Here is a 22,941-nt window from a genome sequence, read left to right on the forward strand (position 1 = left end):
CACGTATTTTACCTCTTTTCATCTTCCCAAGGACCTTATAAAAGGGGGCACCATTGCTGTTTCTGTTTTGCGGGTGAAGGAACTGAAGCGTAAAGCAGATTAGTAATCTACCCAGGGATCCACAGCTGGTCTTTCTCCTGCTCTCTCCGCTTCTCAATAATCAATCTCAAGAAAAGAAAGAGGATGTTTGGGGGATTCGTGTCCATCGTGAAGTAGACGTTGTCCTCCCTGCGTGCCTGGGAGAGGAGACGTGTAGATGGGGAGAGGAGGTGGTGGTGATGGAGACGGGTTAGACCAGGTGGGAGGCGGGGTGCGGGGGAAGGCCTGCGGCTGGTGGTCTTGGTGGGAGAGGCGGCCTCCTCAAGGCTGTTTGTGTAGCTGGCTCCAGCTCCCTTTAGGTCCGCAGACCCGTCCCCATTCTTTGCTGACATTTCACTTTTTTGGCCTTTTTGGACCATGGTGTCTCCTTCTACCAGTGCAATGTGGCATCGCCCCAGGACGGAAGTGCTCTTCTGGGAAGATCACACGTGTAACCTTAGGGAACTGGCTTTGTGATTAAGAAGGCAGCCAGGATTTAGGGAGGTGGCCTCACTCTGTTTGGACGGTCCAGGAGAACGGAGGGATGCCACGTTAGCACCAGGTTTAAACGTTGGCCCCATGGAGAATTGGCTGCATGGGAGTTTGAAAACAAGGAACCTGTCACTTTTTGTCACCGGTGGCTGTAGAATGTCACAAATAGGGGTTGACTGAACTCAGGGGACCTTGAGGTGGTTTGGAGGGGCTGGGCTGTTCCTGTGCCCCGAGAGATGGCTGACCCCACAATCTCAGCCTTGTATTTATTCCATTGGTTTCTCTCCAGATTCTAGAATGAAGAATGTTTTTTTTAAAAACCTGTAAGCTGGGGCCGGGCCCAGTAGCGCAGCAGTTCAGTGCACACATTCTGCTTTGGCTGCCCGGGGTTCACCGATTCGGATCCCAGGTGCAGACCTAGCACCACTTGGCAAGCCGTGCGGTGGTAGGCATCCCACATATAAAGTAGAGGAAGACGGGCACGGATGTTAGCTCAGGGCCAGTCTTCCTCAGCAAAAAGAGGAGGATTGGCAGCAGATGTTAGCAGGGCTAATCTTCCTCAAACAAAACAAAACAAAACAACCTGTAAACTGGTTTTTTAGCGTTTCTAATTATTTTCCTCTTTCTTAACACAAACTGGTTTGAGAAACCCGGGCTATTAGGCAGTTTGGGGTTCTGTAGTGTTAGCTCAGTACACTCAGTTTTAAGTTGACTGGGGAGTGGGAAAATAAAGTGGGCAGGCTTTTAAACAGATGGCTTCCAGGCTTTGCTTCCTCCAACACCTGGCCTTGAGCAAACAAGGCTTGTACCTTAGGTCTGAGCTCTGGCTGTCTGATGGATCGACCAGGCTCAGTTACTCGCCTGTATGGGTTAAATCACCATTTCCTCCTCTTTCTAAAAGACCTGCTGAAACGGGGAAACAGCATGCAGGCCTCCTAATAAACTGGGCTTTAGACAAACAAATACGGAAGCCTGCTTTGGGATCACCTTACACGATCTGAGCCCCACTCCCTCACCCCTCAAACTCCTAAACGTCACTTCTCCATTACTCATGGCTGTGACAAGGGTTTAAGCAGGGCTCACTGGGGAAGGACACTAACAGGTCATCCTCCTGCCCTTGCCTTTGTGTCTCAGGAGGAGCAGAGGGGGAAACCTCCTGAGCCCTGCAAGGCCATTTAAGGAAGGTTGGCTGTGGCTCCTTGCCCGTGGGGCCCGCTGGGCCTGCCTCTGCCAGGTGGTTATGGAAGTCCCGGTTTGCTCTCCCAGGCTTTTTATTGGGTGAGCCTTTTCTTCTGAAATGCTCACCTAGGTGTCTGTTACACATTCCCTTCCAAGCATAGCCCCAGATAAGCCAGACGGTGAAGCAATCAGCTCTCACATCTCCCAGAAGCTGCCAAAACCCTAAAATCCCCAAGAGGCAGCTGTCATCACCCAGGCTTTCTGGGTTTCCATTCTGCCTCAACCCCCACGTCCTTTCAGGGCTTTCGGCTTTCTAGAATGGGAATGAACTCAGTATAGAGCTGGTCGGGGTAGGTCCGTGAGTAAATACATGAGAGATCCAGGTTTGAATTTCAGCTACTAGCTACGTGCCCTTGGGTAAATCACTTTACATCTATGAGCCTCAGTTTCCCCATGTGTAAAAGGGGGGACAATACTTAGAGGTTTGTTGTGAGAACTAAGTGTGCATATTCGTTTATTTGTTTAGTCAACAAATAGGAGCACCAGCCCCGGGCGGGACCCTGGGGTCACAGTAATGAATAAAGCAGACATGGGCTGAACGTAAAGCAAGTGAGACAGAAGAATGGAAAGAAACAGGGGAGTCATTAAATGGTGGCTTATATTTCTTAGGGTCAGAGGAGGTACTCAGATACCGTTTTGAACCAGTGAGTGAGTGAATGAATGAGTGAATATTTGCTACCACTCATACCTTGGCTCATTTTTTTCCTCTCACTCTGTGGCCTCAGCTCAGCCCCTGATGTTGATTGTAAGCCGGCAGGGAAGAGTTGGGTCTGTTAGAACTTCCTAAGATGCTGGTGAGGGCTGCGTGCCTAGTCCGTGGCTCTTGAAGCCGGGCTGAGTGTGTTGGGGGCTACAGCGTACTAAGTGCTCTCCTCTCAAAGCTCCGGAGGTCAGAGAAGGAGACCTCAGACTTGAATCGGGAAATGGAAGGGCAGCTGGTCATTTGTAAGTGGTGTTCAAGTTTGGTCAATTAAAAAGAAATTTGCGGTGGCCTCTCTCTCTCCCTCACTAATTTAGTTTCCCTTTTATATCCCTCAGCTTGTGCTTGCTGCTGTTGGGAGGGCTTTGGGCCTCCCCTCTTTCTGCTCTTCCCCTCTTCCTTTTCCTTCCTCTTAGCTACCTCCAATCCTCCACTTCCCCCCAAGGCCCTGGTGGCATCTTCCCAGGCTTTAGAAGGTTCTTGAGTCAGACTGAACCAGGTGAGGGACAGCCAAGGGACATTAACCAAGGACTTTCTAAACCTTAGTTTCCCCTTCTGTAAAATGGGCATAATAGCACCCAAGTCGTGGGGTATGTCAAGTGCTCAGTGGATATGGAATATTAAAGTGCCTGGAGTATGCGTTGCCTTCTGTTTGAGATTCGCCTGGATTTTCCCTTTGGTTCAGACATTTCCCTGGGCTCCCTCCCACCCAGCAAACCAGCCAAACCAGTTTCCACGCTCTCCCTGCTTCTGTGTTAAATAAAGCAAACACCGCTCTGCAAACAGTGACTAGCCCAAAGTGCCCTTTGCTAGGAAAGGAAGTTCTGTGGCGTTTTCTTGCTTGCCACTGTGCGGTCGGCTTGGGTTGGGCTGGAGTGGGTTTGCCAGGGGACCTGCTCGTGCATACTGTTTAGAATTGGGGTGGGAGGAGTGGGGCTCCTTGACGGGGAAATCAGGATGACCTTGAACTTGTCAGCTTCTGCTAAAGTAGTTCATAATACACACGCTTGAGGATACCTGTCTGTCTTCCCACTGCCAAAAATGCTCTGCCCCAGCCCCTGAGGCCTGGGTTCACCCACTTGGCTAAGCATCCAGTCACCTGGGTGCTTCAAAAACGGCAGATTCGCCCTCCTGCAGATTCACTGAGCTGCCCTCTCTGAGGGTGGGGCTCTGGACAGGGCATTTTTAAAAGCTCCCCAGGTGTCTGCTGCGGCCCTAATCATTGCTCCAGCAGCTAGGTCACAGATGTTTGATGAGTAAAGATCTGGTGCCAGCCAGGGTATGGGCATCTGTTCTCCAGCCTAAGGCCAGGGATCCTAGGGTCCCCTTGATCAGGGAGGGATAAGGTTGGTCCTTCTGCCATGTCACTGAAGGAGGGCTCTGTGGGTGCAAAGTGGAGCAGATGGGGTGGGCATGGGGGACCCGGAGCAGTAGCAGCGCACAGACCTCTCCCTGCCACGCACCCGGTGCTGGGGGTGCTGACTTAACTCAGTGCACAGGGGCCCTCAGGGAGATTCCAGAAAATCTCTGAGACCCCCCCGAGTCAGTGATTCCAGTACACCCTGAGAATGTCTCCAGGGAGGGAAAACATTCAGAGGATTTGAGGAGCGGTCAGTTTTACTTGCTTGGCCTTGGTGAATGGAGAGGGTGTCCTTTGCTGGGAATAGACGAGAGAGAGGAGCAAGTTGGGGAAGGAAAATGAGTTCTTGGTCAGGAAAATACTGAGTTTGAGTGTCTGAAGGACCCAGAGGTGGCATTATCAAAGGGGTATTTGGGAATTTCAGGTCTGGAGCTTGCAAGAACAATAGGCACCAGTTTAAATATGAATTGTATAGGACAGTGGTCTTTTTTCCTTAATCTTGTGTCAATAGATGCAGCGATTTTTCAAGGACCCCACGAACTGAAGGATAAATTGATAGAAGGGCTGTGCTGAGAGTATTTATTTGGAGGCGGCCAACAAATAAAAATACAAATATTTGTTTCTACCCAGTGTTAGGAGTGGGTCCTGCAAAGGGCCTCAGAGTCTTGACAGGTTAGTTAAGCCTCACAGTGGCCCAAGGCAGCAACTGTCCTTGTCCCTCTAGAAGAGGAACCTGGCTCAGAGAGGTTGGACAACTTGCCTGGGGTCACCCAGCCAGGGGGTGGCAGAGCTGGGGCCACAATCCTGGACTTTTATCTTCAGGAACCTGTGCTTTTATGCATGCCCCTCCACTGCCTATTGCCAAACTGCATCTCCAGTGAAACCTAATTCACCTTTCTACGGTGAATTTTGCATCTCACTAATCTTAATTGTGATGCTGGAATTCAGCCTCTTTTGCCTTTGAAGGACCTCTTTGTCTTTCGCCTACCAGGCGATTTTCAGCCTCTTTCCCTTTTGACCTTTGCTTCCAAATAATGCTAGAAGAATGACACTTCTTTTCTTTTCCTTTCCGTCTGTCTGTTCAACTTTCTGGGTCCCTGAAAATGCAATTAAATTGTAATTCAAGATTGGGGGTTGGGAGGGAAACTGCCCTAAACAAACATATGTTCCAGCTGGGACTTACTGAAGGTGCGGGAGCCCAACAGAGATCTGTGTGTGGATCTGGATCCCTGATCTCCAACCCCTGTGAACTCAGACCTCACTGTGAGGACCTAATGGGGCCTGCTGGGAAGGGTTGAATCCGTTCCCCATGAGCAAAATCATAACCGGTGGCCAGCATAGGACCCCGTGGGATAATTGGCCAAGGCCTAGATAATAATTAGTGGGCTTTGTAATTAGGAGAGCTTGTAACAAGCTGAATGCCTTTCAGATTTATGGTATCTGGGCAAGTGGAAGGCTGAGAGAAACACCTGTTTCTGTGGTTTGGCATTCACATGCACTGGTACACCACCTCTGTTCCCAGAGGAGTTTCCCAAAAGCAGTTGGGTGTCTTCACCTAGATTGTTTCAACAGTCTCCTTTCTGATCTCCTCTGCCCCTCCCCCAACACAGTCTTTTCTCCATTCAGCAGTCAAGAGTGATGTTTTTTTGAATTTAACTCAGAAAACATCACTCCTACTCAAAATCAGCCAAGGATTCCCCATTTCCCAGAGAATAAAAGCTGAAGTCCTTTCTATGACTTAGAAGCCTTCCATGATCTGCCCTCCAACAATCCCCCCTTACCCTTTGCTCTCATTGCTTCCTGACTGTACCCGGAACACATCAGGCACACTTCTACCTCAGGGCCTTTGCACTGGCTGTTACTGCCATCTATAATACTTTTCCCCTGATATCTGCACGGCTCACTCCTTTATGTCCTCAAGTCTTTGCTCAAATGTCACCCTCTCAGTGAGGCCTTTCTTCAACCCCCTATTTGTGATAGTAACCCCGTCCCCCAGCACCCTCCATCCCCCGTCTTTGCTTTATTTTCCTCTGTAGCACATTTCACCATCTAACATATTATGTATTTCACTTATTTCTACTGCCTATTGTCTGTCTCCTCCCACTAGAACATAAGCTCCAGGAGGCCAGGGATTTTGTCTTTTTAGTTCACAGGCTGTATTGCATCTAGAACCGTGCCTGGCACATAATAGGTACTTGATAAATATTTGTTGAATGAATGAGGTTTCAGAATGTATATGTAGGTCTATACATATCTTTTGCTTTTTAGAAGCTATTCCACTGTGCTTTTTTTTAATGGAGATAAAATTGACATATAACATTATATTAGTTTCAGGTGTAATTGTACTTTTTTTCATTTTAAAGGAAAGAGAGAATTTTCTCAGTATGAGCCACAGAAAGGACATGAGGAGGGGATGTTCTCAGAGCCTGTGTGTTGGCTTGGCACGCCTCAGTTTCTCTGAGCCCTGCACACCCCTGGTGTAACCTTACCTAATTGTCTTGTCACGAAACAGCTTGCAGTCTAGAATCTAAAGGTCAGAGGAGCCATTTCTGCCCCACACTTCTTGGTGTAAGGAAGCACCAGATCAAAATCTGAACAGAGATCTGAGCCGGCCAGGGCCATCTGTTTGGTTTCCTATTGTCTGGGTAACACTTTCCTTGAGCGCGGCTCCCAGATACACCCAACACCTTCCTCCTGGGTATCTGCAGCATCCTTCAGGCCCATTAACTGTTCAAGCCCTGGTGTCCCTTCTTCCAGTTCTTAGAAGGAGTCTGGGAGGAGCTTGTTAAGAGATGCAAAAAACTCAAAGACAATAATTTAAGGCTAACTGAATCAGCTTATGGCCGAGATAAAAATCTCACAGCTCTGAAGTCCATTTGATCAATAAGTATTCATTGAGAGAGTATGCCAGGGCGATATCTTATAAATCTTTATGTAACATACATCACCTTGCCTTCAGGAAGGTAATGCTTAATGGGCAGAGTAGCCAGATTTAGCAAATAAAAATACAGAAGGCCCAGTTATGTTTGAATTTCAGGTAAACAATGACTAATTTTAGTATCAGTCTGTTCCATGCCATATTTGAGACATACTTACTAAAAAAAATGATTTGTTGTTTCATCCTCTGTTCTTATCGTGAGCACCATGGTATTGACTAGACTCACTGTGTGTGTGAATTGACTGTTGGAGACGCTGAGAGGCTGAGTGAGAGCGCAGGGCGCGCAGACAGGAAGTGGGAGAGCCTGGCCGCGGTGTGTTCACTGGCTGCTGGACTCCAAAGCCTGCGCTCATTACAGCAGGAAAAGTCAACCAACCAGATGGTCTGCAAGCAGCCAGGCGAAGGGGATGGGTGGTGCCTGCTCTGAGGGCCTCAGAGGGAAAACAGTCCCTCTGGATGACAGAGGCACTCATTTGTCCATTCCCTGAACAAATTTATGGGGAGCGTCTGCCAGTGCTACGCTGTGCTAGGCATTGAGATATAGCAGGGGGCAAAAAGACAAAGACTACTGCCCTCGAGGACTTCCCTTCTAATTGCAGGAGACAGGAGAAGGCAGATAGGTCGTGATCTATGGAAGGAAAAAAAATACAGCAGGAAGGGTGATGAGAACCATAGGTGTTGGTGGAGGGGTTTGGGAGAAGTCATCACTAAGAATGACATTTATGTAAAGACCTGAGGAAGTGAGGTGCTCAATACCTGTTAGAATTGGACTGTGTCTTGAGGGAGCTGGACTTCCACATTCTTTAAGTCCACACTGGTGCCATTTAAAGACTATTCTCTGGGCAGACGTTTTTCTAGAGGAATAATCCTGAGGGCTAATTGTCACCACATCTCCTTGAAAAGGGTATCGAATTCAAACCAGAATCTAATGCTCTTTTCCAGCCACCCCACCCCTTGGCAAGTTGCCCAAGAGGAATATGGCTCTGCGTCTAGTTTTCTTAACCTCCTCATGGCAGAGAGATGAGATTGTCCTAAATAGGCATTGTGACTTCTTGGGCAGATTTTTTTTTTTTGGTGGAGGCAGGTACGTGTACATCCGTGTGCCGGGACCGGCTAGTTAGAATGAAGCCTGGATGCAGTGTGAAGACTTTCAAAGACGGCAGACTTCCTCCCCCACAAATTCTTCATCACAGCTATGTGGGAGTGTTTGAAAAGGGAACAAGATGACCAAATTGTTTGTGGGAAAAGTTGTGGCTTTCCTATAGAAAACGTCACCCCTTGAGTCAGCTGTGGGACAATAATCTGGGCATTTATTGACAGGTGGGGTGGAGCCCTGAGTCACCGCCATTGAGAGGCCTCTCCCGGTGAGGCGATGGGTATCAGGTTGAATCAGCTTTGTGACGGCAGGTACTTTAGGAGCCTGTTCTTACTCATACATCCCAGGAGATACTGGCTGTAGATCCCTTCACTCTTAGCAAGAAGCCCAGAGTTTTACAGAAATGACTGAGTTCAATAGGTGTTTGGTGAAATTGACGTGATCGATTTCATCACCAACCCAGCTCTCCTGGGCCTGAAATCATGACTAGACTTTCTGGAGAAATTAGAATTGGTGGGTGTACTTCCTGTACCTTTGCCTTCTCCAGTCTGCATTTATAAGGAAATGCTCCTCTCTGCTTTGCATATGTGTGTTTCAGAGTTTGTCATTAGAGTGTTCTATTTTGAAACTTTCATGTCACTTGTGCTGATTTTTTTTGGACTTTGGAATTTAGTTGGGTTTCGCTCTGGTTTTGTTATTTTGCTCCTCCTTTCTGCTAATCCTCTCACCTGCACATGTAAGTGGGAATACTTACATGACTTTGGGAACTGAATACCTGGGAGGCCGTTCCGTCTCAGAAACTGCGTACCACTTACTGCGTGTGAGGTTTTACTCCTGGTTTCAACAGAGATTTGATGTCAAGGTTGTGACTTTAATCTTCAGCATTTATTTCTCTTTTAACATGTGAAATGAAGGAATGAACCTCCCTGCGAGAGTGAAGGTGAATTAGGGAGGGCAGTGTGGGAAGCAGGATTGCATGGGTCCTAGTCCTGACTCACCTCCTACTTGCTGTGTGACCTTATGCAAGTTCCTTAACCTTTCTGTGCTGCAGTCCCCTCACCTATAAAAAGGGGATAAAATTATAGTTCCTCCCTTATAGGGTTGCGATGAGGATTCAGTGAGTTGGCATATAACTCACATAAGTGTTTTCAGTGCCTGGCACATAGCAGACACTCTTTTTTTTTTTTTTTTTTGAGGAAGATTAGCCCTGAGCTAACATCTGCTGCCAATCCTCCTCTTTTTGCTGAGGAAGACTGGCCCTGAGCTAACATCTGTGCCCATCTTCCTCTACTTCATACGTGGGACGCCTACCACAGCATGGCGTGCCAAGTGGTGCCATGTCCACACCCAGGATCTGAACCGGCGAACCCCGGGCTGCCGAAGCAGAATGTGTGCACTTAACTGCTGCGCCACCGGGCTGTCCCCAGACACTCTTAAGTAGCAGGGTTTTATTACTAGACGTTTTTGCTGTAGACTTGTCAAGGGGGTAAAAAAAAAATGGATAAATGCTGAAGGAACCAGAGAGAAGAGTTAAGGATGAGGAAGGGCTCCGTCTTCTTGCCTCTTTGCTCCTTGACCTCCCCGAATCTAAGACACTCCTTACTCAACACGCGTTCAAGTGCAAACTGTCCACATTTCAAGCACTCCCCACCAGGTGCAGCATCGTGCAACTACTCTATGCTAATGGACAGTCACACCGGTTTGGTTCAGCCATCCTGTGAACTTGATTCTAGTATTATCTCCATTTCACAGAAGAGGAAACTGAAGCTCAGAGAGCTAGTGACTTGCCCAAGGCCACAAAGCTAGGAAATGGCAGGCAGGGATTTGAACTCTGTACTAACCCCAAAGCTTATGCCACCACCTGTCTACCTGTACCTGGCTCATCCTTTCCTGTGAACTCCAGCTGCTCAGATCCCTCTCATGACCATTGCTGTTGCTTTATACATTTTCCCAGTGTTTCTTGCCCCTCCCCACTTCTAACACAAAAGGTAGCATATTATACTCAGTGTTCTGTGCGTTGTTTTCTTTGTGTGGTTTTTTTTTTTTTTTTTTTTTGAGGAAGATTAGCCCTGAGCTAACTGCTGCCAATCCTCCTCTTTTTGCTGAGGAAGGCTGGCCCTGAGCTAACATCTGTGCCCATCTTCCTCTACTTTATACATGGGACACTTACCACAGCATGGCGTGCCAAGCGGTGCCATGTCTGCACCCAGGATCCAAACTGTCGACCCCCGGGCCACCAAAGCAGAACGTGCGCGCTTAACCGCTGCGCCCCCGGGCCAGCCTCGGTTGTTTTCTTTACTTGATATGTCTTGGAGAATGGATTCATTATTGTTAACTGTTGTGTAGTATTCTATTGTATAATCAGTTCCCTATTGGTGGATACTGGCTGTTTTCTGGTCTTTCACTGTTACAAACAAATTAGGAGCATCTTAGATGCTGTGAGCAGGAGGGGCTGCAGATGTGGCGGTCTCTGTGGTCTCGGGGATGGTTACCGATGGCAGCGGACAGATCCCTCCTGCAGCGGTCCTGGGCGTTGGAGAGGTATTGGGTTTTCAGAGTTTTCTGATGACGCATGAAATAGGATCAACATCGGCTGGAGCTGTGGGTAGCTTCTCTCACCAAAACTGTTGTGTCTGTTCTTGGGGCGGGGGGTGGGGGGGGGTCCCCTGCCTAGCCTCCTACTGTGCCCATCAGTAGTTGAGTAATACTGGTCTTTCCCCATGCCCCAGGATCCTGAAGCACGCCTGGGTGGGGAGTTTTATGGATGACTGACTACCTCCCTTTTTGCTGCTGCCCTTTTGAGAAAGCTGAGAACCAATTAATTTCTGCTTTTAAATACTTGGCGAGAGTGTACTCCTTGTGGCCCCATGCAGAGTGAAATAAAACGAAATGGGGCAGAAATTGCCACAGGAGAGACTAGGGTAAGACTTCCGAGATTGGTTCAAAGCACTGGAAATGCGAGTTCTGATCCTAACTGCCCCTTTTCCAGTCGTGCCACGTGAAACACCTGTGGTCACACTAGGGTCACCTCAGTCCCTTGCTGCTGCAGCCCTGTCCCAGACAGTGAATTCCAGGGCTTCTGTAACCCTCATAAACCCTCTAGAGGAAGATTCAGCATGGTTCAGCATTAAACTCATAAAGAAAGAGTGTGTTTTTAAAAATCCATTTCTTGGGAGCAGAATTAGAAGGAGGCTTAAGGGTCATCTAGTTTCTTGGTGTACAAGTGAATTGACCGGTTCAGCGAGGTTAGGTAACTGGGCCGGAGTCACACAGCTGGTAGGTGTCAGAATTAGAATAATAATATGAATATCGTTACAGAAGAACCATAATGTTCGTTGCACTGTTTATTGATTGAGTGTTCAACTGTTCATGTTGGATCTCATTTTTTAATCCCTGCACCAACCTTTGCGGTAGGTACAATGACAGTGCCATCTTCAGATAATAAATCGGAAGGTACTGGAGGTTATTGACCAACCCAGGGTCACATAACTGGTGACAGTAGGCTGGAAAGGTGTGTCTTCCAGCCTGGACTGCTGCTCCCCCTGCCTGTGCTCAGCAGCTCCGTTTCTGAGAATATCTGCATTCTAGATTCTTCCCTTTGGCCTAGGAGGGAGCCTGAAGGTCTACTCTGCAGCCCCCAAGTCCTTACCGGTTTTAGCTCTTTGCGTAAATGAAGCTTCAAGACCCTGCCTACTCCTTTGAAAACCCAGAATAAAAGAGGATTTACCGGCCGGCTTGGGCTCCATTTTAAATCTGAATGATGAGTGGTGTCAAGAAGCTAAAGTTTGCTAGCAGACATTTCAGGCTTCCTAAGCTCCTTTTAATTATTATCATTTGTTTCTTTTCTAAACTGCTACTTAAAGATTCTTCCTAATCACTTGGGGTAAACCGGTTAACTGTACGATGCCACAGGTTGCTTGACCTCCCTACCAAGCTGGATGTGAGGGAAAGTATTTTGTTTTTCAAAAAATTTCATAATAGTAGTAACGGATTGGGGTTATATTAAAAAAAAAATTGGAGGAGCCAGCCCCGTGGCCGAGTGGTTAAGTTCACGCGCTCTGCGGCAGCCCAGAGTTTCGCTGGTTTGAATCCTGGGCATGGACATGGCACCGCTCATCAAGCCATGGCTGAGGCAGCGTCCCACATGCCACAACTAGAAGGACCCACAACTAAGAATATACAACTATGTACCTGGGGGCTTTGGGGAGAAAAAGGAAAAAAATTAAAAATCTTTAAAAAAAATATTGGGGGGGATGGCATCTTGATCCATTAGAGATTCACACTGACATATTTACAGGTGGAAACGTGGGCATCTGGGATGGGTAAGGAGATCTGGTATGGGTGAAAGAAGATCTTTAGGAGCTGAGTGACCTTGGTGCCACGTGCTGAATGTGTGGGGCTCATTATACTGTTTTCTCTACTTTTGGATATGTTTGAAATTCTCCATTATAAAGCTTAAATGTGTTCTACAAGGAACACCCGGATAATGATCTGTCATAGAAAATTCAAACACCCTTCCATTCTCAAGTAGCCAATATTAACCCTTTGGTATGTATCCTCCCAGACATTTTTCTAATTATTTACAGAGCACATGTGCCCATTTTTGTGGGTTTTTAAAATCGTAAGTGGAAATGTGAATTGTTTTGTAAAATGTAACCATCTCTTGCCCCTCCTTCATACTGCACTCTGGAAATTTTTGCACGTCAGTCCACGGAACTTTTCCCCCCTCATTTCATTCTCTTTAAACCGAGGAAGGTGTTTTGGGCATCACAGAAGCTGACCACATTCCCCTCAGTACAGTGTTTAAGTGCCTACTGTGTGCTCTGTGTCAGATGAGAGGTTTCTCCTGTTCCGAGGGGTTTGGAGATTGGTCTAGGAGCGTCAGAAAACATGGAGATGCCAAGTTATCAGACAATGGGCGCATTCAGAATCCAGGTGGGGTAAGACCTGTGTGGGCTGGAGCAGCTGGCGAAGCTTCTGTGGAGGGGGTGGGGGAGCTGGGCCTGGGGTGTTGGGTGGCATGTGAGCAGGAAGGGGAGGAGGAGGCGGCCTCTGTTGTTGGCTGAGAGGGGGATGCCCTAAGCCAAGCTGACTCTGGGGGCCAGGAATATGACAAAGGGGATGTTTGGATGTGACTCAGGGAGCTTCCGGCTCTGGAGTGATACCAGGATCATGGAGGGCTGTGTGGAAACCCCCTTGGCTCTTCTGGCCTGGCCTCTGAGGCCATAGAAGGACAGTAAGGTGGCTGCCACTTGCTGGGTGGGCGGGGCCCTGGTGGTAGAGGCCCAGGCAAGCTGGGAGAACCTGGAGAACAGGAGCGGCAGGTTGTTCTCCCTCTCCTGCCCCGGGGCCGGCGGACCAAGTCAGGCCCAGGCTCTCCTGGGGCAATCTGGAGTGTGGCACAGAGAAGGAGAAACGAGCCACACCATCCACACGACCCTCAGAGAGGCCAGTGTGCTCTGGCCTGGTGCATCTCACCCTGGACCACCCCACCTGGCTGTCTCACAGCCCCCCAGATGCTTATCCGAAATCCACTCCTCCTGTTACCGAAACCAAAGTGGGTTCCCTCCTGGTGAGTTAAACCAGACTCTCCACCAGAAGTAGTCATCTCACAAAGTGAAGTGTGTTTGCAGCAAAGAGGAGACCCTGCGGAATCATTTCCAGAGTCTTGGCCTCCCCGGACAAAGGGAAGCAGGGACCTTTTATTTCGGATGGGGAATGAATATTCAAAAGGGAGAGGTGGGCATCCACCTGCGCAGGCTCAGTTGGAAAACATGCTTCCACGTACACTGCAGGTTACCAATAAGGCGTAGGCTCCTCCTGGAGAGATCTTAGCATTAAAAATAAGGCAAAGGTCGTGGGCGGAGCTGTGTGGTGTGGCTTGGTCTGGCTCAGGGTGGTTGACAATTGCATCTCCTTAACATAACAAAAGAAAAAAAAACCCCAATTTGGAACAACAGTGAAATGCTTCCAAACCCCCCCTTGAGTTTCTGGGGCAATTAGTTGTTGACACTCCCATCCCCAATCTTGCTTCCAGGTGTCCATCTCAGCAAATGGCATCACCTATTCTATCCGTCCATTTGTCCATCATTCATTCATTTATTCATTCATTCATTCAATAAATAATGATTGAGAGCTATTATGTGCCAAGCACTGTTCTAGGACCAGAGCTACAGCAGAGAAAGAGACCCCTATATACCAACCTCCTCCCGTGTGGGGTTTGTGTTGGTGGGAACAGGCAAGAAACATAATAAATATGTAGAACATGGAGGCATCGGGTGGCAACAAATGTTTAGGGAAAATGAATCTGAGTGAAGACTTGCTAGGAAGCCTTGCGCGCTCTGAGAGGCGTCGCTGAAGCGGGGCCCTCGCGGAAGGGTGCTCTAGGCCCAGGGCACAGCAGGGCAGAGGCCCTGGGGTGGAGCGGAAGAGCTAGAAGGCCTGCGTGCAGGGATTCAGGGGGCGATAGGAGAAGGGCAGGGGCGATAAGAGAAGGGCAGGGGCGACGGCCCAGCGCCGAGGGGTTTGTAAGGACTTTGTCTTTAACTCCTGGCTCCTCTCCCCTTCAGTCCAGATCCACCCACTGCCTCCTGCCCGTACTGTCTCTCCTTGCCACACCTCCTCCCCTCTCCATTCCAGGCAGTAGCATGCTCATTAGGCGGTTGGACGAGGGGCTCTTCTTGGGGAGGATTAGGCGAGTAGTTAATAGCTTGAACTCTGTCGCCTCTCCTAGCACACTTTCCTGTGCTCCTTACCTGGCTAACTCATCTCTCAGGGCCAGCTCAGTTGATGCTTCCTCCCAGAAGCCTTCCCTGATCTTCTGCCCCCAGGCCTGGGTCAGGACCTCCTCCCTCCCCTGACTCCTCTCAGGTTGGGAAACCCTGAGTTTGATACCAAACCTCTGAATCCCAAATTTGTGTGCCCCATGCACAGCAAGCCAAACACTGAGACATCGGTGCTTGGAGATGGAGAAAGATTTATTTGAGCTGGTGGCAAAAGAGATTTGGTATCAAATTCACTCTCCCCACTAGGCTGGGTGCCCTGTGAAGTGTCCCCAACATGGCACCTGGAATATAGTTGGCACTCAATAAGTAGTTGTTTGATGAGAGGTTCTTTGCTGAGGAGAATTAGGCTGCAGGGTCCCCGGGGATGGGGGTGACTTACCACCATCTTTTGGGGACTTTGAGGGCGGTATGTTATAATGTAGAAGAGGAAGCCCTTCCTAGGTCTCTTATTTTTTTCAATCAGATTTTGCTCTTCCTCTTGCTGGAGGGAAACAAAACAAAACAAACCACTTTTGGCTGAGCTTATTTTCGATCGCTCTGGCCATCCTCTTAAACAATAATGGAAGCTTTGAAAAGTTTTATCCCCCTCCCCCATCCAGGGCTATTTGCTTCCTGAAGATAAATCAGTTGTAAAAAGCAAGCTTAATGTAAAGCGTTCAATTCCTCTGCTTTTTATGTTGAAGGGAAATTATGGTGACAGCTACTACTTTTTGGAGTGCTTAGCGTCAGCCAGGCGCTGAGTCCCAAACTTCAACTCACTCTTGAGCCTACTGAGCCTGCCCAGGGCCAGGCCTTCAGGGGACCTCAGGAAGTGAAGGCCACATGTGAAAACTACCACCCCCAGAGCAGAATTTCCTTTCTAGAATGGGAGGGACAACAAACAGAATAAGGAGAATGTTTGAAGGTGGTTGGTACACGGAGTAAAGCAGGGTGTGTGGGATAGGGGTCTCGGGGTGGGGGCAATCCCCTTATTTGCTACAATCTTTTGTCTCCTAGGTGCGTTCCCATCGTACAGATGAGAGATTGAGGTTTAGAGAGGGGAACAGCTGGCATTACAGAGGGTGTCTAGGCAGCTGAAGAAGTGGCTGGGAGGGTGAGGAAGACAGTGGACCAGAGAGGGAACTGGATGAGGGTTGTAGGACCTGGAAGTGGAGGAGGAAAGTAAATATTCACTGGGGGGCCGGTCGTCACATGCTCCCCTCCCCACTCCTTGGAATGTGGACCCCTTGAACGCTCTGCCATTTGGGATGCTGATTAGTTAATTAGCAATTGTTTATAAGCTTTTGGCCCGTCTAACATTTTAACCCTGTAACTCTGGGAAACACTTCCCAGTCTTTAATATGCTTCAAAACCGCTGAGTAGCTAACTAAAAATGCAGACTGCTGGGCCCCACCTCCTCAGAGATCCAGATTTCTAAATCTGGGTGGAGTCCGGGAACCTACATTTTTAAATCAGTCCACTTTGTGCTTGAACAGGAGGTCCCAGGATTGCGCTTCAAAGAAAAGCTGGACCACAGCATGGGTTCGCCGCAAACCTGGGCTGCCGTCCCTCTCCCTGGGAAAGCTTAAAATACAGACTTTGAGGGCCTCCCCTCTAGGGATCCCCAGTCAGGAGGTCTGAGGGCACCTGGGGGATTTTTTTTTTTTTGAATACACTCCCTAGATAATGTTTGGTTGCCTGGGGGAGGGGAATCTATGAATTAACCTAAAGATGTAGGCAAGATGAGTGTGTGTACGTGTGAGAGAGACGGCACACGTGCGCGAGAGCGAGAGAGTGCGTTTTTTGTTTCAGAGCATCCACAAATTTTGTCAGACTCTGAGGCATTTAAGTTCCTCCCAAAAAAGGCCTTCAAAACTTGGGCTCTGTGCAGAAGAACCAGCCTGAAGTGGGAACCAACCCCAAGGTTCATCAAGGCAGAAATGAAAGGAAATTAAATTGAGGGCTGCAAACTCCCCCTGTGATCTTGGAGAAGCAAATATGAGCAAAATGTGCAAGACGTGTGATGAACAGTCAAAACTGGTGAGGAAGAATTCGAGTGTGTGTGGAGAGGAGAGTGAGGATGGCCAAGGGGCTCGTTCTTCTGTCTGTCTGCGTTTCCTTCCTTCCTTCCCTCTATTCATCCATCCGTCCATCCTGCCCTCCACCCATCATTCATTCTTCCGTTCAGATAGTCATTGGGCACCTGCTGTATCCAAGACTCTCGGTGATCCAGGCTGGCGGAGCAGCGGAGTGCAGCCTGCAGAATTCAGACGAGTGGAAGATTTTTTTAAAAAAATTTTATTTTTTCCCTTTTTCTCCCCAAAGCCCCCCGGTACATAGTTGTATATTCTTAGTTGTGGGTCCTTCTAGTTGTGGTATGTGGGACGCCACCTCAGCATGGCTCGACGAGCAGTGCCATTCCCGCGCCCAGGACTCGAACCGACGAAACACTGGGCCGTCTACAGCGGAGCACGTGAACTTAACCACTCGGCCACAGGGCCGGCCCCCGAGTGGAAGATTTTTGATGAGTTAACTTACTTGGTTTTGGACTGAGGTGTCGTTTATGGGTCTACAAATACAATTCCCTAATTTACGAGTTGCCCAGCCCAATATGAAAATATGTTGTCAAGCCCTGCTGCTGTCCTGGAGAAGCCTGCATGAAACTCAAGCTGGGCAGAAGACAGATCCAGCATGGAGATATGGCAGCTGTGGTTTCAGTTTTAGGTTGGGCCAAGCAAGAATTTTAGGAACTTTCCCTGCTGTGGACCGGGAGTGAAGTTGCTTTTCCATTTTTGGGTGGGTTGGGGTGGGGTTTGGTTTATGATTAATCCATGTGGAGTCTGATAACTGATCCAGTGACTGTGTTGTAAGGCATTTCAGAAATTTGATACTAAACGCACTCCCGAAACTTTAGAGAGGGCAATTAATCACGAACCTGAGGATTCCTTGGGTTGTCTTCACTTGTTATTAAACAGGTTTGCCTCAAGACAGGTGATTTATCTCCTTTTTCTAAAAAAAGTATTTCTAGGGCCCAGCCCGGTGGTGTAGTGGTTAAGTTTGTGCACTCTGCTTTGGTAGCCTGGGGTTCGCAGGTTCGGATCCCCGGTGCAGACCTATGTGCCACTCATCAAGCCATGCTGTGATGGCGTCCCACATATAAAAACAGGAAGATTAGCACAGTTAGCTCAGGGACAACCTTCCTCACCAAAAAAAATTAAAAATTAAGAAAAAAAATATTTCTGGACGTGTCATGACTTTCAGATATTTAAAACTGATTAAAGATTTATTTTTCTCTCATGGGGAAGTTCCCTGTTGCCATTGGATCTGGTTTCCCCTTATATCTTGTGCCTGTTCTCAGCTAATCTTCCTCAATATAAGTGTCAAATAATTCAAGGCCGCTATCAAGAACCCTTCTGTTACAGTATGCACTTCATTTGACACATATGAGTTCATTTAGTTTTCACACCAACCCTGTTACAATTATTCCCATTTTGTGGACGAGGTGACTGAGGTGCGGGGTGGGTTCCTTGGCTGTTTACTGGAGCTCGAGGATTCACAGTGTGCACCTGACTGCTGGAACACAGATCTTCTTTGAGATAACTGACTCAGGCAGGCCAAGCACTTGGGGTCAGCATCGGGACTGTTGTAGTAGGATTTCTTTCGAGGGCATCCTATCTTCCTGTCAACTTCCTCTGCAAAACGGGATTAGTGCTATCTCCTTCATCAGGTTATTGGGGGAGATTAAACAAGACGAACAATGCAGAGTGTCAGGCATACACTGGGCACTCAGAAATAGCAGCAGTTTTTACTATTACTGATAATTGCAAAGTATAATAGCTGTTATTATTAACACAGTTATAGCCCTTGCTGTATGCTGGCATTGCCCTAAGCCTTTGCGTAGTAACATATCCTCCCAGTCATTCAGTGGGAGCAGTAGATTCTAGACTCTGTTTCTGGTTGGGGAAATGAGGCCCAGGGAGATTCGCTTAGTCAGGGGTCCACCATGACGTGGGGACCGCTGCTTAGACGGTTTTTGGGCCATTTTATCCTCTTCATGCTAGAGCCTGATGAACTGGATCATCCTTACTCCCCTTTAAGCGATGACCCAGTAATGGGAAATTGGGACCCACCAGAGAAGGGGCTTCTCTCTCCCATGGTGCCAAAACTTCCCCACACGTTCCTTTTCCAAGACTTCATGAAGAACCTCTTGTCTCTTTTGGTCTCGTTCTTCACTTTGTTCATTCTTGCCTCACTGCAATGAAGAATTTGAGGGCGCGGGGTCCCTAGATCCATAATATCTGCATCTCAGATAGGGAAGTGGGCAAAGGGAAAATAAGTATGAAAGATGAGGACAGGAGGAGGGTTGAGTAGCCAAGACCTTACCATAAAGCCTGGATCCCTGCTAAAAGCAGACCACAGATTTGACCCTGAGCTTCCTACCAGTCAAACAAAGAGGGAAATAAGATCAGTTGCATGATTGCGTTTCTGTGTGTTAAGCATAAATCAGTAGCTTAGTGGGGAACCGAGCTGCTCCAGAGAGCTCTCGCCCTCCTGCAATTCTGGCAACACCTCATACCTCGGTCTTCCCGTTGGTATAGGTACTTGTCTTTACTATACCATTAACGTATGTTGTGGGGAAAACATTAGAAAATGTAGATACCTAAGGAGGGAAAAAAAGATATTAATTGTGCATAATGTCACTACCTAGACATCACTACAGGAGACATTCTGGTGTATATCCTCCTAGAAGTAAGGTCTCTATAACTATATACCTTGTAGGTTGTAATGTAATATAAATGCACATTATAGCGATAATATGTAATGGTGGAGATTTTACTAATGCATGTTATTCCCCAGCACTCCACTGCCTCAGGGCCATCGTGCCTGCTGTTCCTGAACCTGGAACACTCTTCCCCCAGGTATCCTCATGGCTCTCTTCCTTTATGTCATTTAGGTCACTGCCCCAGTTTCACCCTCATCACATCCGTCTTGTATAATTGTGTCACACCTGTACCCTGTGGGATTTCTTTTCGTAGTCTTTGTTACTATTCAACTTAACATTGTACATTATTTACTTGCTTCCTCTCTCGGAATGTGAGCCCCTCGAGGGTGGGACTGGTCTGTTGTATCCATTGCTGTACCTCCAGGGCTCAAAATGCTACCCTGTACATAGTAGGTCTTCAAATGCATTACATACAGCTATCACTCATTTCTGTATTTATTACAGATATGATCTATAGCAATAACTACAACTAAGAGCCTGTGTAGATGTTTGTAGATAGAGACGTGCGGGTGTGTAGTTCAAACCATCATCTTGCCGTGCTGCATCTGCTTGACATCCCTTGCTGCTTGCTGACTCCTGTGAGGAGGGCTGTTGTGCACCTGATGTTTTTCAGGTAGTGGTCCATCTCGGAGACCTTTCCACCCACCCAGTCGGTTCCATGTCCTGTCTTGGACACTATTATGTTTTCTTCACTTTTGCCTGAGAATCAGTTTCAGAGTTGGAAGGGCTCTTGGGGTTCATGTGGTCCAGCCCTTTCTCTGGCCTAGAGGGTCAAGCTTCCTACCTGCCAGCCTGAGAGCCTTGCTGCCGCCACCAAGTGTGTGCTCCGGGGAGCTCTTCCTCCCATCCTAAAAATGTCACCTTCCCAACTTGGGCCTGCTTCCCATGGACACCACTCCTGGCTAAACCCCCCTGACTCCATCCTCCCCTGGGATGAGAATGACCTCAGAGGTCTGGCCTTGGGTCTCTTTTCTATCCCAGTTGGCACCCCGGCCCCAGGCACAGTGCTCGCGCTTCGGAGGCACTCGAGGACTGTTTACTGATGGATGGATACCTCCACATCCTCCTCCGGGTGGGCGTTATTCAGAGCCTGCTGTATGTCCGGCGATGGTCCAGGCCCTGGGGTTACCACAGAGACGCCGACACACCAGGCCTGCGCCTTCAGGGAACTTCAGTTCTGGTGTCTAAGTAGACATTAACATGTAAATAAATAGGATTTCAGGAGTCCTACATTCCAGGAAGGAAATAAAGTGGAGAAATGGGGGAGGGAGTAACTGGGGCAGCAAGGGGGCCCACTCTGAGTGAAGCAGGCAAGTTGTCTCCGGGAAGTATGTGCTGTGTTTAGTGGTGGGAAGGAGGATGCCATGAAAAGAACTGCAGGAAGAGAATCCCAAGCAGAGGAAATAGGAAAGACCAAGAGCCTGAGACAGGAGAGAGAGCAGTGTCCTAGAGGAGCAAGACGCCGATGTGGCAAAGGCCTGGTGGGCACAGTGGGGTAACAGATGCAAGGTAACGTTGGAGGGGTAGGCAGAGAGAGACCAGATCTTGTCTCTCCTTTGGCCAGTCTCTCATCAGCTTCCACCCAGACGAAGTGATGCGAACCAGTCCATTCAGCTGATTCATCCTTCTGGTTAATCAGGGCGCCTTTGGCCTCTTTTGGAATTGATGTACGGGAGACTAAACATTAAATCACATTTCTTCAGTGACCATGGCTAGCTAAGTGTGAGCTATGTGTCAGAAAGGTTTTGGGGTGGATGGCTGATGGAAATTAGTTCTCACAGTATCCTGTCTTTCCATTCCAGCTAAATCAGACCTCTTTTTGCTGCTGTCCATTCATACAGGTCCTGCTCCAGTCGTCTTTCTGGAGGCATCTGATTTTTTCTAGCTTTGAAAATTAGTTAACATCCCTCCAACTTTTCTTCCGTGTCTGACACTGTTCTAAGGGCTTTACATGGATTGACTTGTTGAGTCATCCCGCCCTCTTAGGCAATAGGCACCATCACGATCTGTTTTATGGGTGAGGAAAGCAAGGCAGGAGAGGGTGGTTATGTGCTAGGGTGGCGTGGTTGGTAAGTGGTGGAGATGGGATTTGAACTCCAATCATCCAACCTCTCACCTGGACTGTTAACTACTTGACACTATCCTGTGGTCCTGAATTATAGTAGGACTCGGAGTCTAGCCTACTTGTCTCAAAACTGACTCCCTATTTTCCCATGATGACCAATAGTTTATGTCCTTGACTCCTTGCCGGCAGTCACTGTCTTTCATGACTCTATCTTCCTTGTGCCAGGCATCGAAGGGCAGGGCTCCATTAGCCCTTTCCAGCCTCATCTCTCATTTACAGTTTTGATAATTGTGCCCCTCCCAACCTCTTGGGAGAGAAGGATAAGTCTCTTTAATTAGCCCGCTAAGATTAATAAGCCATAGATCTTTTAAGGAAAGTTAGTAATTGCTCACTGGGCATCTTTTATGCACCTGGTTCTATCTGCATTCAGAGTGAGAGACCTGTGATAGCCATCATTTATTGCGTACTTACAATGTACCCAGCTCTAGACAACCTCCCCCTGCATACAGCTTGTTTATTCCTCACCATGCTCTGGAGGTAGGAACTACAGTCACTCAGCTGTAACAGGACATAAGCCTTCCTAAAAATCACCACGCTATGCAAAACCACCCAATGAAAACCACAGGGCTTATGGGGAAATGGTTCCGGGCACAGCACGCAAAAACTTCATTGTGATACCTTAAAAAAAAAAAGAAGTTTGCTTGTGGAAGTAGGTCTCGGTAGGTTACATCTTGTGAGTTATTGTGGAAGGAGGATAATTTGGAGTCAGATGGAAAGTTGTAATACCAGATGGAATGGGTGTGGCGCGTAAGGCATTGTGAACCGGGTAGCTGGAAGATGCGTGTGTTTTGTGCATTCCTTTGCTTCCGCTGAGTATACTTTTCTGCGTTCGCCTAGTGTTTCCTGCAGACAGAATCACACACATGAGCAAACCTGAAATTTGAGTTATGCACAGATTGTTCCCTAATAAATCGTTCGTGTTGGAACAAATTTGCATTTTTGAAGTAAACATTCTAGAACTGTTTCTTTTTTTTTTTTAAAGATTGGCACCTGAGCTAACATCTGTTGCTAGTCTTGCTTTTTGTTCTTCTTCTTCCCAAAGCCCCCCCGTACATAGTTGTGTATTCTAGTTGTGGGTCTTTCTTCTTGTGGCATGTGGGATACTGCCTCAGCGTGGCCTGATGAGCGGTACCATGTCCGCGCCCAGGATCCAAACTGGGGAAACCCTCGGCCACTGAAGCGGAGCGTGCGAACTTAACCACTCGGACACGGGGCCAGCCCCTGTGTTTTCTATTTTGCGGTGTAAACTGAGTCTCAGAGAGGTAAAGTGACTGGCCCAGGGTTATGCAGCTAGGAGGTGGTGTAGCCGGGATTTAAATTCAGGTCAGCTTGAGTGCTTAACCTCTGTGCCACACAGCTCTTCCCA

The 22,941-nt window shown here is 48.1% G+C and overlaps 1 protein-coding gene across 1 annotated transcript in view; it reads left to right on the forward strand.

Moving 5' to 3' along the window:
* The window catches only part of CDH1 (cadherin 1), a 72,369-nt gene that overhangs the window by 2,737 nt on the left and 46,691 nt on the right, over positions 1-22,941 (forward strand). The gene's annotated exons all lie outside the window — the stretch shown is intronic.

This window comes from Equus asinus, chromosome 28, assembly GCF_041296235.1.
Source record: "Equus asinus isolate D_3611 breed Donkey chromosome 28, EquAss-T2T_v2, whole genome shotgun sequence".
Lineage (NCBI taxonomy): Eukaryota > Metazoa > Chordata > Mammalia > Perissodactyla > Equidae > Equus > Equus asinus.